Here is a 19,031-nt window from a genome sequence, read left to right as displayed (position 1 = left end):
GGCTGTTAACTCTGTCTCTCTCTCTCTTTGGTGGTGCTACAGTTGGCAACTATTTTAGCATCTATCACTCTGGACTGTAATTATGTATTTATATGTGTGTCTCAGTCCCTGTCCCTTGAAGTCAGCGACTGTCTGATTTTATTCTGCATTCCAGGGATCTGCTATGAAGTTCGGTTTACTGCAAGGAATCCATGACTATTGAATTCATTCATTTATTCAACAAACACAAATTTTTGAGTTTTGGCTTTGGTTAATAAAAGAACTGTTAAAACAATCCTCAAGCCTTGAAGCTCTCCTGCATCCAAAGCCTTGTGATGAGCCAGTACTTTGTTGTAGTTCTTCCTGTGTGAGTGAGGAAACCTTAGGAAAGCATGTTCACTTGGCAATCTCTAGGTAAATAGAGCTCAGTCATTTGGGGAAAGATGTCTATCAGAATTCCAAAACAAGCAGAAGAATATCACATCTAGAGTGAAGTGTTGGCCACATTAAAGAAAAAGGTTAATGACAAGAGTTGAACACAAGACAAATGCTAGGGTGAGGAGCCTGGTCTAGTCCATTGACAAAATCTCCTCTCAGAAATGACCAATACATCTGGAGGTAATCGTATGGCACCAAAAGAAATCACAAGATTAGAGATGCTTGTTTGTTCAGCATAGGTTTTGTCTTTTTGCATAATAACTAGTGCCTCTTTTAAAAAAATAAAACTTCATCATCAGTATGGCCCACTCAGGCCATTAGGAAGAGCGGCGTTCCTAAAAGTGTAAGCAGCTTTCTCAAGAGAGGAGTCTCCAATAGGGTGACCAGTGCAGTGGCAACATAATTCCCTTGGCCCTTCAGATGCCACTTTACACAGCCCAAAAATTGTGGACAATTTGAGGAAATGTATTACCTAGATTGTGCACAGGCTGAGTATTTTTTCTCCAAGTCTGCAGCCTAGATTATGAAGAATGTCACTGATACATCAAACTCCTTTACTCAATTGGTTCAATGTCCTTCTTAACTGGGGACCCTCAAACTATAAGAGAGCTTCATGTGATTCACTAGGAAAAGACAAAGAGGCACAAAAAATGCTCTTTCCAAAGTTCTGCTTGGAGCTGGAACTGTGCCCAGTGACTTACTATTATTCTAAGTGAAAGGAGAGCAGGGAAGCCATCAATCTTCAGAGGGCAGAACTATTTGAGCTACCCAGGAGGCTGATGCCCACTTCCAAACACAATGGCATTTCCACAAAGATCTAGTCAATGCTCCCATACTGTTCCTTTCATCCTCCTTTTATTCTTCAATTTCTGTCATCCTTGAGTTTATCAGAAAGTCCCTCATGCAAAAAAAAAAGAAAGAAATTTAAATATTGTACTTTTATTATTTGATTCAATTCACCCTAAAGTAATTACCAAAATATGAAATTAATTTTTAAAAAAGAAAAAAATCAATGTGAATATGGAAAATATAGAAATATGTTACGTCTGAACAGTCACAGTTCTGGCATGAAAAAAGTACTCACTAGATGTTTGTTGAATGAATGAATATTAGTTTCTTGTAAAATCAGCTGAGCCCTTCATACAGCCTTTAAAAAGTAAACAAAAATAAATTTCTCCAAATGTGCCTGATATTTAAATGCTATAACTGTTTGTTTGCATAAGAAAAAAGAAGATAATGAGTGTGACATTTGTTATCCACAAATAAGCTAGATTTTTAGGGCATGTTGCCCAGAGACTATTTTATTTTGGAACCTAACCCCAAGGTAGCTGCCACCAGGAGGCACCACTGAGGATGGTATAAAAAGCAACTTTCCAAGTCTCTCTGTCTCCCATCCTCCCTCCCTTCCTTCCTTCCTTTTTCTCTTTTCTTCACAAGGTTAACTGAAAGAAACATGAAAATATATTATCCAGTCAGGGAGTTTGATTTTTTTTTCCCCCTAGAAACAAACCCTCTAATTGCCAAAATGTCAAAATAAAAGTATCTAAAACTTCGATAAATCTACATTCACACCTTATAGTAAGAAAATACCATTTGAAGCAAAATGATTAAAACCAGCATCCAAGACAGAAGAGCATTCACATTAAGCTTGTATTAGAACTGTTAAGAGTGTGTTATAAACCAAGATCGTGCAGACTCCTGGGGGCTCCATTTTAGTTCCTCCTGTCTAAATTCTTCTTTCTCCCCATCCCTGGTCAGACCTACACTGCACACTGCTGGTTCCTGGCTCTATTTTTAGGACTGCTTCCAGGATATCTGGAGTGTAGGGAGGTTTATCAGTTCAGCGTATTTCAAATTTCCGTGAAGTCCAGGATTCTGCTCACCCAACCAGGCACCAGTGAGGCTCTTGCTTGGCAGTTCATCTCATTACCATGCAGGCTTTATCGACAACGGGGCTCCAGTTAGTCCCTATGCTGGTGAAGATGCACGGGAGTCACTCCGACACACTGCGAATCAAATCTCCTCTCTATGTTGACTTTCACCTGGCAAAAATGAAGAACTAGCAAGGGATCTGTAAGACCTCACCACCAAATGTCTTTCCTTTTCCTAGGGTTTCCTCTTTCTTAGTCAGGGCTGCATAGACTGGTGATGCAGCCAGCGTCCCTCTCACTTGCAATGAACGATTAACCTCGCTCCTCTCGATTAACCTCTCCTGTCTGATCAGTGCTGTAACTTGGCTATTCAACAGTCAGGACATGTCAAAGGGTTGTTGCTTTTTACTCTAGAACTTTTCGACATTGGAACATTTGTAAATCTTTAACATTGAACATTTTAACATGAAAACACAGTTTTATGTGATGGTTTTCTCACTGTGGGGGCGGATTTCATCTGAGGGACAAGTGCAAGCGCTCATACCCAAAGAGCACGCGGTGTTCCAGAACTTGAAGCTTAGCGACACTCAACTTGCACTGCAGCTCAAATCTAAGTGTTTTACCCCAAATCGTGCAGCAAGCTAAGTCTGCTCCCGTATTATTTTAGTTGGGTCTTTCCCATTACACAAGGCTTAAGCTCACCATAGTTTCTTTATTAGTTTTTGCTTAAAGAAAAATAAGTGCTTAAACTATCTAATAGAAAATGAGCCTGTCTGGTAGTGGTGTTTGTTTAATAGACTAGCAAAGTACAAAGGAAAGTGCCAGAAGGAAGAACATATGCTGGCTAAGCTCTAAGAGATGGGGGCTCTCATCCTGGTTTTCCTGGGCTCTACCATTTGGTGTTGGACCTTTTATTTGATAAACTCGGCTTCATTTATCTGATGTGTGTCAGATTAGGTCACCTCTAAGGAGATTCTTAATCATAACATCCTATGACACTCTACGTTATTTGGCATTTACCTTTATAGTGAAAACAAACATGGACAATTTGTTTATATTTTGTTTTTTTAAAGATTTGTTTATTTATTTATTTGACAGAGAGAGCCACAGCGAGAGAGGGAACACGAGCAGGGGGGGTGGGGGAGGGAGAAGCAGGCTTCTCGCGGAGCAGGGAGCCCGATGCAGGACTCGATCCCAGGACCCTGGGATCATGACCTGAGCCGAAGGCAGATGCTTAACCACTGAGCCACCCAGGCACCCCGAAAACAAACTCTTTGTGAACTCTTTTATACTACTATTTAATCTAGTCTGAGTGGGGAGAGAGCTTATTCTGTGCCTTTCCACCTAAAAAAAATTGACTTCTCCTTGGCCCACTAAGGAAAGACATGGAATATGCATTAAATAAATATACGTGACAAAAGGGATGAAGGAGGGAAGAAAGAGACAGAGAGAGAGGAATGGTAAAAAGTAAAAAGAGGTAAAACCCCTCAAAGCAGGTTTCTCTTCAAAACTGAAAACATTCCCATTCCCCTAAATTGTAAGAGAGAGACTAAATTACGATCTTTTCCTAGAAACTAACAACATTTACAATTTGTTTTCATTGGCACAGAAAAGCCCCCGCCCCCACTCTTCATCCGAGTATTTCTTTTCTCTCTTTAAATTATGGGAGTAATGTTTTCCTTCCAATACCCGTTCTCCTCTGTGCTCTTAAGCCCTGCAGTTATTCAGTATAATTGACTGCGTGACAACTTGAGACAGAAGTAATGTTAGGTCAGCAATCTAAGTCACATATCAAACTAAGGAGGTATTGTGGGACAAATCACATTTTAATCAGTTGGAGCTTAGATAAATGCAGGAATATTGATAGCATTTATGGTTTGTATAACAGCCTGTGGTGTGACAGAGCAATAGCACTTTGAAATATAGTCAGTGGATGTTAATTAACGGTAAATCACAATGAAACTCCTGTGGTATTACATGATGTCCATGTGAATTCTCTAATAATTTATAATGCTTGATGTGATCCCACAGCGTGTAACAAAAAGTGTGATTATTTGTAGCTCTGCTGGATCTGCAACATAAAATCTACTTTGCAGGCAATGGGATATGTCGCTAATACACACCCATTTTCAGGAGTAGTCCCTCTACCCCGGGGCATTTGAACTCTTCCAGAATGAAGATACAGCGTCAAGGGCTCAACTGACCATAATTGTACAGTGACTAAACATGATCTCACAGGAAACACATAAATACATTTTTTCCGGGAAGTAATAAGTAGAAAGTAGTTTCTTAATTACTAGTTCGTAGCTGACTGGTCTCAGATGCCATGATTTTAAGTCCCTAATGCTCTAATCTTAGACTAATTGCATCCTTGACATCTAATTGTTCTGTTCCAATCCTGACAGCCACACTGTTCTTTCAAATGCTTCCTGGGGAGGTGTGAGAGGGAACGGGAAGAAGAGACTTATAATAGCAGACTAAAAAATTTAAGGATACTTAGCCCCACTCCCAAAATTTCCCAAAGCTTTTAAATTTCAAGAGTAGAAGAAGCATGCCCCATGTTAATGATACGTTTCCTCTACATTATTAAAGTGCTCCCACCAGTGTTATATTAGGTGAGTGACAAATGAGTCAAAAAATGCTAAAAAATGCTAATCAGATTCAACTGGCCTTTTTTTTTTTTCTAATTTGTACCCATAAATTAGCTCTTGTTAATCTGCTTGTAAATATCGGTTGCAAAAATATGAAAAGCAAATGAACAGTCTTTAAGCAAATGATGCACACTTTTTCCAGGACCATCTTTCCATTTCCCTGCCCACTTACCCATACATTGAAATCAGAGCTAGAGAGTGAGAGGCAAAGGATTTCAGCTAGAGCGAAGGGCTTCATTTATTTCTCTCTGTGCAAAACCAACAGACCCTTTGCCTGTAAAACCAAATACAAATTTCTTCTTTTTGAAAATATCACAGAAGCAGCTGCTCCTCAGCTATTTTGAGTGGATTTTCTGAGAACAGCTTGTAGCTGCAATATTGTATATGGCGGATGGTTGGCAAAAGCCTGGCTGTGGGAGGGGAGGAAGGAAAACCTAAAAACCAGTGCAAATTCTGGTAACTGACAAAGGGGGTGGGGGATGGAGAACAACAAAGCCATGCCCCCAAATATGGAAGGAAATGGATGGGAAGGCACAGTTAGCCCCATGGCAAAAGTGTTAGCCTTTTTTATTTACCTAAATCAAGCTTAACACTTCTAATTTGTTCACACGATTTTAAGTGAGAAAAGACAGAGATTAGGGGTAAAGACAACAGAAAGAATCCAAAAGAATAAAGGGAGAGAAATAAATTCAGATGTAAGTGGAAATGCAAGGTGCAGACCCATCCGCTGGGTTCGGTGATAAGTCAGCGAGGCGGGTGCTGGTATATTTCTTCCATGCTGGGCTTGCATTTCACATCTCTGGCTAAAGGCTAAAACATTTTTCGGTCCCTGCAGGCTCTGGTTTATAGTTACTAATCCCGTGTGCAACAAGGAAGCATGGTTAACCTGTGGATCCTGATAGTGGCCAAAGTGTCATCATAAGAGCATCAGTATTTGAAGTCAAGCTGAGATAACGGAGCCTCTTAGAACCCATGTTCTTCATAATTAGAAAGGTTCAAAGTAGCAGTTACTTTGAGACCTCGGGCTGCTAGAAAACATGCTCAGGACATCCTGTTTGTTATTCCCCAAGCCTCACATGCCTTTATTCCAACACTCACTCTCCAGACCTTAGGTACTTATCTTAACAGCTCAAGTCTAGTTTCACCTCCTTTGTTTCAAAAATTTAGAAATAAAGTTGTCCTGACTGACTCACACCACTTCTCTATTTTTGATACTTGTTTTTGATTAACCCCTCATCCCTACCCTTAACTGTAGCTTGGACCACACGTAGATATTTAATTTGAAAAACAATCACAGATTGATGAATCATCTAGGGTAATAAGAAAACTCCAGTGTTCTGAAAATTTTGAAAACTGCTCCATAAAATATATCCCCCAATTATGCATTTATTAACATTAGAAGAATTGTTCCTAGTGACCCTTCTGTGACCTCCAGTGCTTTGGAAATCTGAAAGGGTGTTGTGATTATGGCAATGGTTGGGGTCATTTCTGAAATTTAATGTAGAAGGGCCAGGGGCACTACATGGCCAGAAGGATACTTACAGTCCTGTACAATTGAAGAACTGCCTTACATTTTGCAAGACTTTCAGCTATCCCACAGGATAAAGAGATAAAATACCTGTTCATAATTTCCCAAATTTATGGCATAGCTCTGTTTTAAGTATAAACATAAGTTTTTTTGTGTGGGTTTAACTCACATCGACGACTCTAGGAATGCAACCACTGTGTAACTAGAGACAAAAGGCTATATCTTCTTTAGACCCTTACCAAGAGTTGAGTGCCATTTGTTAAAATCATTAGATCCATGGAAATGCCACTCATGAAATGTGAATTGCAACGTAATGCACCCATATCAGACTGCCAATCTGCAGCAGTCACACTCATGGTGATTCTACCTATAGGTGCAAACACCTGACCACTTAATTAGCTCTCCCAGTGTTGTCATGTCTAAGCATTTGCAACTTGGGAATATATATTTACTTTCCCTAAAAGAAGCCTCATTAGACCAACTATAGACTTATCTCTCTAATTACTGTTTATCTCATTTGCAGATTTTTCTTATTATCGTGTAATTGGCACAGGGCAGAGGGTTTATTTCTTGGACCTCCATGAGTGGTGCCTGCTTAGGCAACTTTTGATGAGAAAGAACCCTTATCTCGCTCTACTTGATCCAATGTATACGGTCTTCTTTGCTACTCTGACTCTTATAGTCAAATTCTGTCACTTTTCTCTTATGTTTTACTTCTCTCTCCTCAAGATTTGACCCACAATTGTTCTGGAATTTAATAATTTAACCCCTTCTATGTCTACTAGTTAAGCTTGATACTTTCCCCCTCCTCCTGAAAAATCCTCTTCCCAGTCAATATATAGTTCTTGCTCTTCGATGATAAAATTATCCAAATCAAACCAAAATGTTCTTCTTTTTCTTCAGTAGGGTGGATATATTGACATAAGACTCAAAATTCAGTCCTTGTAGCAAATAGATTACTATGATAGAAATGTATACATTAGATATCTTAGCTAAAACCAGCCAATTACCTTCCCCTTCCCTGACTCAATTGATTCTAAGTAGCTAGTTATATTTTGCTTTCTATACAGAATTTCTTACAGAGGTGAAACCAAATTGATCAACTGGCACAAGTTTTGTGTACTCTTTGCACTTATATTAATCATTATAAATCAATACATTGACATTCTTATTTCTATGTAAGTCTTTTGTGAGTTTAGTTGCCCTATTCTGTTCCCTGAATCCAATTAAGTCTCAGTATGCTAGCAAAATAAAATTCATGGAGAAGGAAAATTGAGAAATGGACCATATATCAAGTATTCACTTTCAAATCTATGAAAAAACTAACTTTCCGAGTAGTTACTAAGTCTTAGAGATCTAATGCACAGCCTAGTAAATATAAACAACAATACTGTATTGTAATCATCAAATTTGCTAAGAGAAAAAGACACACAATAAACAAAGGAAGAACATCAAACTACATAGAGGCAATATGCTCTGTGGAAGACACTTAAAACACAAACTTTATAGGAAAAAATACCTGGAATTTAACCCAGACATTCACTATGGTGTGACAACTGTGTTCTTGAAAGCAGCTATGCTCACCAACTATACCACCAATGTCGGCTTATGCATTATTGAGACAGTCCCTAGACTTATCTTAAATACTTCACACACACACACACACACACAGATGCCCCACACACAGTAACTTGCTATTTGCTTTTTTAAATTTCTTAGTTGGCACACGTACCCTGCTGTTTGCACTAATAAGAATGGATTTTTGTCATAAAGAAAATTGCCCTTATTCTAGAATTAAAGGAATGTCTAAGTAAAGGATACATAACAGGGGCTTAATCTGTGGATATTACTTCACCAGCTCCCATGTTGTCGCTGGATGCCAACTGCTAGTATGATGGAACAAACCAATCCCAGACATTTCCTTATGTTTGAGTACAGACAGCTGCTGACTTTATCACCACTCCCTCCTTCTTACTTTACAACAATTAGAATAGTAGTTGCATGACATACTGGGACTGACCCATGTGTGTAGTGTCCACAGGACATTTTTTAGTTGCAGCTACTATACTCCCCGAGTTCAGCAGAAACTATAAAAGTGACCCTTTTGGAAACATCCATCAAAACTACAGGGGTCACTAGAGTTAGGGCCTGGAGCTTTATATTTTAGCTGACTGCCAGTGCATCAGATTCTTTCTGTCCTTTAATGTGAGCACAACAGAGGCCCAATGTTGGACTCTGGATGGCCATGACAAGAAAATGCCAGGTGACAGTCAGATCTCCACCAAGCCACCATAAACCAGGATAAAGCTCTGCTTTAAACATACATTATAGTTTTAGTTTAAAAAATAAAGCTTTCTTCTTGTTTAAGGAATAGAGCATCGTAGTTGTTATGTTTGCTTTTGGCAAATCTACAGATATTAGGGTGGAAGGAATTGATCGAACACTGTCAACATTTTAAAGGCTGCAATTCTTAATAGGAATCCCCCTAAGACTCAACAGTTAAAACAGGTATAATATTATCTAACTTACAAGGCTGTTGCAAAAGTTAGACATAAAATTTACAAAGGAATTTGTACATAATAGGGATTAAAGACAAGACAACTTTTATACCCATTATTATAAATCAGAAGCGGCCAGGATTTTCCACTCTAGTAAGGAGAAAAACTATGACTCATCCCAACAGCCACATACTTAGGAATAACACTCATTTTTTGTCACATTTTAATTGTTGGAAGTTTTCAAAGACTATTCATATAAAGCAAACAATAAGTTTCTCATAAATCATAATAATTTTATATATTCAGAAATACAGGTATCTAGCCTAACCTGCCAGATTTTAAGAAAACTTCCAAACAATTAATGATAGGCAAGTCCCTATATTGAAATGGAGTTAACATAAATGAAACTCATGTACTATTGTTATGCTATTGAATTAGTATATATTTGAGCCATCATTTATAGATTTGAGAGACTGTGAGGATATAGGAGGGAAAATATACTTTGAACTATGTGGCTTTAACAACTGTGTGGAATAGACTCACAGAAGAATCTATGTGAACGTTGCATATTTCACTCAACTAGTTTGTCATGTTTCATGACCTTCAGCACATGTAGGAAAAAAACACAAAAGACTTGAGTGATCAAATCCTGAGCATATGTATAATGAATCCATGCAAAGAAATAGATGTTGGTTACTTAGGTGCAATTGTTTTAGGATATGCTGTCATTAGAAATATGGGGGGAAAAAATCCTACAGTGGGCAATCCCTGAGGAAACAGTACTATACACTCTAACCAGAACTATAACAGAATGCCTATCAATCCATGAAACTTTTATGTTGTGCTATATTTAAAAGGTGGAAAACCTGAAAAGGGAAAAAACCATGCCCTTGAAGGAAGGATTTTAGGTATAAGACATCATCTTTTGGTGAGAAACAAAATACAAGCCCATTTAGCTCAGAGTATACACTCTGCATATTTCTTAAAAAAGAAGAAAACAGAAATAAACTAGACTCTTTACCTACCATAACAATTCATAAAAGGATTCTCATTTTCAACAATGTCAAAAATTTGACAGCCTGCCATGCATAATGAAAGACAGCCCAAACTATGAAGGGACATAACAGATTAATGCTGAGAGAAGAGAAAGGAAACTACATATTTTATTATCCAGAAGAAAGTGCAATCTCAGAATAAGAGTCATCCAAATGGATTAATATTATGAGATAAAATCTAATGAGATGCAGGTACAAAGAATCAAGTAAGGAAATACATTTGGAGATGCACAGTTCTTTTGAATTTTAAATGTATCAAATGATTATCAGAAGTCTTAAAAGTGAAAATTATTTGAACTGTGCCTTCAGAGGTATTATATGAAATAACAGCAGACTTGACTATTTAGAGGAGTTTTAAGTTCACAGCAAAATTACAAGGAAGGTACAGGAAATATATTTCCCATATACCCCCAGACATGTATAGCCTTCCCATGATTTTCAAAATGTGTTTGGATGGAGAGGTTAGTGGTAATAATCACGACTGAAAAGAATATCCACAAAACGAATGTCCACATAACTTGAGAACAAGTGAAATCTACTAACATATGGGATTAGTCATCTTTATGAAATAAGTCAAGAGGTTTTCTCAAGACATGTCATGGGGAAAACTATAATGAAAGCATAATATGATCACAACTAAGAATCATGAAGAAAATTCCCTTTATTTTTTTTAACACAGTCTCTCCTCATACTGAATATATACTTTCTGAAATCTTAAAAAAAAAAATGCCACATAACAATGATTGATTAGTCTGCTTCTGATATAGAGTGGGAGAGGAGGCCCCAAATGGGGGACTCCAGTGTTTGATGAGTGAACACAGCTATCAGAGCCACTGTGATCCTTCAAGTAACTTCTTCCTTCAGTTTCAGGTTCATCATAGACACTTCTGACTATAATTGGCTCCATTTATAGAGTAGGAGAGAATAAATTGACCATTCCACACAAATATCCAGCCCACTTACATTTACATTTTTCATTATACATTAATTAGTTGCATTCCAGTTAAAAATTGTGTATTCATTTGAAAAAATTTAAAAGGCATAAGTTTGTTTTTAGTATCTGTATATTTACAACTATGTGAAAAGTTAAAAAATGCTTATTTTATAAGAATTTAAAGTAGCAACAAAAATAGTGTAAGAAATGCATGATTAAATGTCAAACTAACTGTGTAAGTGGTATAAGAAATAAGGTAAGATGCATGTCTTCAGTATGAACTTGGAGAGGTTGAGAAGAGACAAAAAAAAATTTTTAAATGTATATAGGATTATGGTTTCCATTCCACTGTAAAGAGCTGGAAAGAGCATCACTATAAGCATCGTTACATACTTAGAGCAACAACAAATGACAAATTGCCAAGTTCCCAATTTCTCTTGAACTTATCATAAAGCCGAGGTTGCAAGGTAATAAACTAGCTCAAAATCTAAGGAAAGGCAGGGACATACAGGGAGAGGTAGATTAGAAGCACCTGTTTAGCTGGGACAGATACAGCCAGACATTGATACAAAGAATTCAGCTAGAACTGTTCACAAATTGGTGGATGCTGAGTATGGGCTGATGAGAGTGTGGAGCCTCTGGGGAACAAATACTGGGAACGTTTTCACCCACTTAAAAGCTCTTCTCGTTGGACCTCACTGAGTGAGTTCTGAGAAAGCATCCTTCATGGTCCAGGCCTGGGGCCTGAGAACAGCTGCTGCTGTGGAGAAGCACAAAGTCTCATTCAAATCCTTCTCTCCTCTTTCCACTCAGGACCAAAGCATTAAACTTCCAGGGAAAGAAAATAAAAACCATCATTTTTAAAGCACTGCTGTGAACACATTGATGTGATTAAAAAAGAGAGAGAGAGAGAGAGAGAAATACTCTCTCTCACTGGCTGAGGGACAGGAATAGGAGCTAAGCCCAGAGTTGGAGAATGGGACCAGTAAACAACCACACCCCCCAGCCAGGGACTCAGTGCCTGCTTAGGACTGAGGCTTAACAGAAGGACTCCTCTTGCTCCAACCAAGCTAATGAGCATTAAGTCACAAGTAACAGGGAAATATTGCTGGGAGAGTTACAGGAGCATAGAGAGAGACACTCCTAGGATAGCACAAAGGGGAGACCTAAAGCTGAGTGTGGAGGAGCTATTGAGAAAAATCTGAAATCTGCTGGAAATCCGTGACAAACCGTATTGGAGACTGAGGCAAAAGAAAAAAATGTGTCCCTATTTACACTCATCAAAATATCCTTTCATATTGTGAACCAAGTGAAAAAAGTGGATAAATGCCCAATAATCAATACGCATGACTATTTATAAAGCCCAAGTTGCCCAGTGAGTTTGCACACCAAGGTCAATGTTCATTAACCCACCCAGCAAGGAGGCCATGCCTGGAAACCACAGGCTGTTCCCATGGACAATAACATAATGTAGTACAACAACAACAACAACTTGTCTTTATTTTAAAGTTTGCTATTTGTTTGTCATAGATTTTTTTTCATTAATTTAATTTTTTAAAATACTGAATTCACATTCAAATTCAATTTCAAACCCAGCTCAACTCCTCACTACATTGACTCAAATACCCAAGTTAGGGCTTAGCAGAAGTAAAGGGAGTGCCCATTACCAAGCTCTAACGGAAAAGGTGGACTACAGGCAAGATCAGATGGGTAATTTTAGCACAGATGGACATTATAAGGAAAACATCAAGTGGAATTGTTGAAAATGAAAAACACAATAACACAGATGAAAAATAGTCTCATCAAAAGATTTGACACAGCTGAGGAAAAAAAATTAGTAATATGGCAATAAGTCAATAGAAATTACTCAAACCAAAACACAGAGGAAAAAAACAGTTTAAGAAATAAAATAGGGGCACCTGGGTGGCTCAGTCAGTTGAGTGGCCAACTCTTGGTTTCAGCTCAGGTCATGATCTCATGGGTCATGAGATCGAGCCTTGTGTTGGGCTCTTTCTTTCCCCATCTCCTCCCTTCCCCTCTGCTTCTTTCCCCTTCCTTCCCCTCTGCTCCTGCTCACATGTACATGTGTTCTCTCTCTCTCTCTCCCTCAAATAAATAACAAAATCTTAAAAAGAAAAAAGAAAGAAAAGAAAACAACAGGAAAAAATAGAACAGAGTATTCAAAAACTATATGGCAATATCAGGTTTGCTGACATAAACGTAACTGGAATTCCAGAAGAAGAGCAAATGGGGCAAAAGAAGTATTTGAAGAAATAATGCCTAATAATTTTCCAAATTAAATAACAGATAATAATCTACAGATGCAAGAAGCTCAAAGAACACCAAACAGGATAAATACCAAAACAGACAAAAAATAAACAAATACAAATTTGTCGTATTTCATTCAGTCTACTGTAACAAAAAGACAAAGAGAATATCTTCAAAATAGTGAAAGAAAAAAAAGACATGTTACATGCATAGGAACAAAGATAATAGTTACAACAGACTTCATCAACCACGATTCCTACAAGAAGACAACAGAAAGAAATATTCAAAGACCTGAAAGAGGGGAGAGGAAATTCCAGCCATAACTCTATATCCATTAAAAATATATTTTATAACTGGAAGAGGAATAAAGATTTTCTGAAACAAAGAACTATCTGAGAGAGAGAGGGAAACTGGGCAAGAAAAAGGGAGAGGACCAGACCCTCACACCAGGCACCCCGGTAATGGGAAACCCACACAGGGAAAGACGAATCCTCATAACATCCAACTCTGAAAAGCAGAGACATAATACATTAAAATCAGCAGGGCTTACTACCTGGAACTTTAAAAATCAGTGGGATCAGTTCTGGGAGAGCCAGGAGGGTGATAGGAAACTAAATCCCCACCCTTAAAGAGACAGCACACCAAATAGACCCACAAAGATACATCATAGAAGCAGGAGTTTGAAAAACACCTAGGGTATACAAGAGGGAGATTTGTTTACTAATCTCAGATCATGAGCTGGAGGGGCAGGGATCTTAAGGAAACTTCTCCAGGAACAAATGAGCTAGGGCACCATTTCTCTCCTCTGCCCCCTGGCCTAGACACACAGACACTTGTGGAAACCAGCAGAGCACCAACAAGTCTCTACCTAGCTTGCTAATGGTGTGCCCCACCCCCACACTCTTCAGCATTTCCACCCTCTTCAACCCTGCAGCAGGAGTTTTTTAAAGAGGCTCCAGGTCCCCTCCCACAGCAGACCTACTCAAACTTTGCTAACACTGCACACCCTGCCCCTGAGTTCTCCTGTGGACCTCCTCCCTCCAATACACCCTTAGTCAGATCCCATCCAAAGCAGTGACACAAGCCTAGCAGTGTGCAAGCAGTCCCAGCGGGGGCCAGCACCACTCCACACTGCCTTCTGCCCCAGGCAGAGGAGAAAATTACACACACCAGTCCGACTATGGCTCTAGTCGTGGGCTAACAGCAGACATCTGGCCTGACAGCAGGCCCCACCAACCAAAGCAAGCTTCTCAGAGAACAACATAGGAAAACAGCCCTGCACTTTGGTGCTATTGCATCTCTGGGCAAATGCCTGGTCTGACTGAACTCAAGTCCAAAGCTGCCACAGACTGGCCCACTAATACCATAGGGACCAAACCCTGAACACACAAGCAAAGAGAGCCATTACAGATGACTGGACTGAAGGTAAAAGCAGCTCAGCCACAAGAGTAGGGCACATACAACACACAGAGGAGAAACCCCTGAAGTGCCAGGTTCTGGGGAACAGGGGATATTGCACTGCAGGGCACTACAGGACCTCTCCTTCATAAAAGCACTACTTTCAAGAGCAGGAGACATAGCTGACTTTCCTAACACATGGAAACAGACACAGAGAGTTAGATAAAATAAGAACACAGAGGACTATGTCCCAAATGAAACAAAAGGACAAAACCACAGCAAGAAAGCTAAACAAAACAGAGATAAGTATTATGCTTGACAGAAAATTTAAAGTAATGGTCATAAAGATACTTAATGAACTTGAGAAAAGAGTGGAGGATGTCAGTGGGGCCCTTAACAAAATATAAAAGAACCAATCAGAGATGAAGAACTCAATACCTAAAATAAAAATACACTGGTGGAATAAACAGTAGACTAGAGGAAGCAGAAGAATGGATCGGTGACCTGGAGGACAGAGTAATAGAAAGCAATTAAGTTGAAAGGGAGAGAGAAAAAAAATAATAAAAACTGAAAATAGACTTAGGGAACTGAGTGACATCATCAAGCATAATAACATTCACATTATGGGCATCCCAGAAGGATAAGAGAAAGGGGGCAGAAAATTTATTTGCGGAAATAATAGCTGCAAACTTCCCAAATCTGGGGAAGGAAACAGAAATCCAGAACCAGGAGGCACAGAAAATCCCCAACAAAATCAACTCAAGAAGGTCAACACCAAGATACATAGTAATTAAAATGGCAAAAAGTAGTGATAAAGAAAGAATTTAAAAGCAGCTAGAGAAAAGAAAACAGTTACATACAAGGGGAAGCCCGTTTAGCTATCAGCTGATTTTTTCAACAGAAACTTTACAGACCAGAAGAGAATGATATGATATATTCAAAGGGCTGAAAGCAAAAGAACCTACTGCCAAGAATACTCTATCCAGCAAGGCTATCATTCAGAAGAGAAGCAGAGATAGAGTTTTCCAAACAAACAAAAGTTAAAGGAATTCATCACCACTAAACCAGCCCTACAAGAAATGTTAAAAGGGACTCTCTGAGTAGAAAGGCAAGACCAGTAAGAAAAGTAGGAAGCATCAAAGCACAAAACAAACAAATAAAACAACAACAACAACAAAAAAACCTCACCAAAAAAACCCCCCCAAATCCCCCACATATATATATATATGGTTTATATATATAAATCAGTCAGGGGACTCACAAAATAAAAGGATATAAAGTATGACACTATATTCCTAAAATGTGTGGAGAGGAGAGAGGAGTAAAGAATGGGTTCAAACTTAAGCGACCATCAACTTAATATAGACTGCTATATGCACATTATACATAAACCTAATAGTAACCACAAAACAAAAATTGGCAATATATGCAAAAATAAAGAGAAAGGAATCCACACGTATCACTGAAGAAAGCCAGCAAACCATGACAGAAGAGAGCAAGAGAATAAAGGAACAGAGAAGAACTTTGAAAACAACCATAAAACAAGCAATAAAATGGCAATAAGTATGAACTTATCAATAATTACTTTGAACCCAAATAGAATAAACGCTCCCATCAAAAGACATAGGGTGATGGAATGGACAACAAACACTGTGAAACTAGAAATCAACGATGAGAGAAAAATCTAGAAAGAACACAAATACACAGAGGTTAAATAACCTGCTACTAAACAATGAATGGGTCAACCAAGAAATCAAAGAGGAAATCAAAAGATACATGGAGACAAATAAAAATGAAAACATAATGGTCCAAAATATTTGGGATGCAGCAAAAGTGGTTCTAAAAGGGAAGATTATAGCAATACATGCCTATCTCAAAAAGCAAGAAAAATATCAAATAAACAACCTCCCCTTACACCTAAAGGAGCTAGGAAAAGAACAAACAAAACCCAAAACGAGTAGAGGGAATAAAATAAAGATTAGAGCAAAAAAAGATGAAATAGAAACAACAACAACAACAACAAAAAACCACAATAGAACAGACCGATGAAACCAGGAGCTGCTTCTTTGAAAAGATCAACAAAATTAATAAACCTTTAGCCAGCCTCATTGAGAGGGAGGGGGAGAGAGGGAGAGGGAGAGAGGAGATTCAAATAAAAAGAATCAGAAATGAAAGAAGAGAAATAACAACCAACACCAGAGAAATATAAAGGATTATAAGAGAATATTATGAAAAATTATATACCAACAAATTGGACAATCTAGGAGAAATGGATGAATTCCTAGAAACATAAACTTCCCAAAACTGAATTAGGAAGAAATAGAAATTTCAACAGACTAATTATCAGCAATGAAATTGAATCGGTGGTGATAAAACTCCCAACAAACAAGTCCACCACCAGAAGACTTCACAAGTGAATTCTACCAAACATTCAAAGAGAGTTAATACCTATTCTCAAACTATTCCAAAAAAAAGAAGAGGAAGGAAAAATTTCAAATTCATTCTAGGAGGCCAGAATTATCCCCATACCAAAGCCAGATAAAAGCACTACCAAAAAAGACAACTACAGGCCAACATCCCTGATGAATATAGATGCAAAAATCCTCAACAAAATATTAGCAAACTGAATCCAACAATACATTGAAAAAAATAATTCACCATGATCATGTGGGATTTATTTCTTGGTTGCAAGGGTGGTTCAATATTCACAGATCAATCAATGTGATACATCACATCAATAGAGAAAGGATAAAAGCTATATGATCATTTCAATAGATGCAGAAAAAGCATTTGACAAAGTACAACATCCATTCATGATAAGAACCCTCAACAAAGTAGGGTTAGAGGGAATACACCTCAACATAATAAAGACCATATATGAAAAACCCACAGCTAACACCATACTCAATGGTGAAAACATGAGAGCTTTCCCCTTAAGATGAGGAATAAGACAAGGATGTCCACCTCTCACCACCTTTATTCAACATAGTACTGGACATTGTTGCCACAGCAGTCACAGAAAAAAAAAAAATAAAGGTATCTAAATTGGTAAGGAAGAAGTAAAAGTTTCATTATTTGTAGATGACACGGTACTATTTATAGAAAACCCAAAAAACTCTACCAAAAAACTTCTAGAACTGATAAATTGGTAAGTTCTCAGGATACAAAATCAATATCCACTGCATTTCTATACACTGATAATGAGGTATCAGAAAGTGAAATTAGGAAAACATTCCCATCACCATATGATTTTACTCATATGTGGAATTTAAGAAACAAAACAAATGAACATGGGGGGGAAAACACAGAGGCAAACCAAAAAACAGACTCTTAACTATAAAGAACAAATTGATGGTTACTGGAGAGGAGGTAGGAGGTTAGGTAGGTGATGGGTATTATGGAGGGCACTTATGATGAGCACTAGGTGTTATATGTAAGTGATGAATCACTAAATTCTCCACCTGGAATTAATTTACACTATACATTAACTAACTGGAATTTCAATGGAACCTGAAAAAAATTTCACAAAGACACTTAGCAAATTTACCTGTACATCATGTTCACAGCAGTTTTAATATAAACATTTGTAGTCACTATTACTTTGGGAGTACTTTCCAAACAAATTACCCACATTTTATAACTTAATACCTTTGATTTCATAAAAAGATAGTAAAACATCACAGAAAGATGTGACAGTGTATGTCTCTTGAGTCCAAAAAGGGTAAAGGGAAAATGAGTCAAGTAGCAAAATGGTAAGAGGTAATATTGAATATGAAAGTACTGAAGAAACATATAGACAATCAGGAAACTTGAACAGTGTTCTGATTAAAGGTATTTATGAAATAGCAATGCATACTAAAGTAAAATCTATACATATGTACATATCTTCCTCTGCATGTGTGTATAAACTGTCAAGAGAAACATCAACAGAATTTCTTACTGGTTAATAAGTAGTTTTATTTTAAAATTCCCACTCTGTACTACTAACATTTAAAAAAATGAATCTATTATATTTATGTGTTACTTATATTAAAACAACAAAAACAAGTAAATGTAAGTCCCAGTAATACTGTTCTTTCTAGAGAGTGCCTCCTATTATAAAAATTTATTTAAAATACTTTAATTTTGGGGCTGAGCCCAGGTGGCTCAGTCGTTAGGCGTCTGCCTTCGGCTCAGGTCGTGATCCCAGGGTCCTGGGATTGAGCCCTACATCGGGCTCTCTGCTCGGTGGGGAGCCTGCTTCTCCTTCTCCTGCTCCCCCTGCTTGTGCTCTCTCTCTCTCTGTCAAATAAATAAATAAAATCTTTTTTAAAAATAAAATAAAATACTTTAATTTTATTTTCAAAGACTTTATTTTTCCTCTTGCTGAGCTTTACAAAAAAATGAAACAGTGCTAAGTATTCATATTAAT

The 19,031-nt window shown here is 37.9% G+C and overlaps 1 long non-coding RNA gene across 1 annotated transcript in view; it reads right to left on the bottom strand.

The window, feature by feature from the left end:
• Window positions 1–11,219: 11,219 nt before the first annotated feature.
• Window positions 11,220–19,031, bottom strand: part of LOC141373716 (uncharacterized) — a 66,828-nt gene continuing 59,016 nt past the window's right edge. The window contains exon 3 of the long non-coding RNA XR_012379992.1: window positions 11,220–11,714. This is a non-coding gene — a long non-coding RNA (uncharacterized lncRNA). The remainder of the gene's footprint in view (window positions 11,715–19,031) is intronic.

Source organism: Callorhinus ursinus, unplaced genomic scaffold (assembly GCF_003265705.2).
Source record: "Callorhinus ursinus isolate GAN/ISIS: 27379988/994484 unplaced genomic scaffold, GSC_fseal_2.0 scaffold11, whole genome shotgun sequence".
Taxonomy (NCBI): Eukaryota; Metazoa; Chordata; class Mammalia; order Carnivora; family Otariidae; genus Callorhinus; species Callorhinus ursinus.
Note: the sequence above shows the minus strand (reverse complement) of the source record. Positions and strands in the feature narration are given on the sequence as shown.